Genomic DNA, 842 nt, shown 5'->3' with positions numbered 1-842 from the left:
ATGTTTGATTTTATTATAGTACTAGTACTATAATACCTACAAGCCTACAGTGTAGTTGTAGTACCTACAAGCTCTGCTTATGGAATTTACTGGGTTATCATTATTATTTATGATTATTTATGACAGCTAATAATAAAACAGTCTTATGAAATGTAACAGTGAACTTTATAACTAAAATAAGTATCTACATGTGTGTAATATGCACACACCCATTCTAAAATTCCATACCAAAAGAAAAAATAAAATAATTTCTATTGTCAAAGATCTAAAAATAATACCATATAATATTCAAAATAAAAAATAGTTTGCCTAATAAACACTTTAAATATATAATAAAGTAAAACAAGTATTAACAAAAATTTATAATTCGACCGTGACAGGACTCGAACCTGCAATCTTCGGATCCGAAGTCCGACGCCTTATCCATTAGGCCACACGGTCAATGAGAGCGGTTGCGAAATAGGTTATTACGTCCCGCCACGTAAGCCTCCGCATGCAACGTCACTGATGAGGTCATAAGGTTGACGTTTGGAGCCTGTGAATTTACTGTTCTCATACCATTGAATTTTATACTTTATTTCTTAGCTCGTAAAGTTGTTAAACATATTGCACTACTATGTTGAGACTATTAATAAGACTACTTTTAAGCCTGAATTTGCCGTTTTCTTACCACTGAATTTTATACTTTATTTCCTAACTAGTACAGTTAATAAACATATTGCACTACTATGAAAAGACTATGTGACAAATTGATAAAGGTTGATGACATAATAATATACTTAAATATATGAACATACTATGTTAATTATCATACATTATGATATGCGTCGCGGGTACAACAG

General features: G+C 31.1%; 1 non-coding gene across 1 annotated transcript; it reads right to left on the bottom strand.

Moving 5' to 3' along the window:
- Positions 1–368: 368 nt before the first annotated feature.
- Positions 369–441, bottom strand: Trnar-ucg (transfer RNA arginine (anticodon UCG)). Its single transcript has one exon. It is a non-coding gene; the product is annotated as a tRNA-Arg (tRNA).
- Positions 442–842: the final 401 nt, after the last annotated feature.

Source organism: Achroia grisella, unplaced genomic scaffold, assembly GCF_030625045.1.
Source record: "Achroia grisella isolate CSIRO2021 unplaced genomic scaffold, CSIRO_AGI_Agris_v1 utg319, whole genome shotgun sequence".
Classification (NCBI taxonomy): Eukaryota; Metazoa; Arthropoda; class Insecta; order Lepidoptera; family Pyralidae; genus Achroia; species Achroia grisella.
Note: the sequence above shows the minus strand (reverse complement) of the source record. Positions and strands in the feature narration are given on the sequence as shown.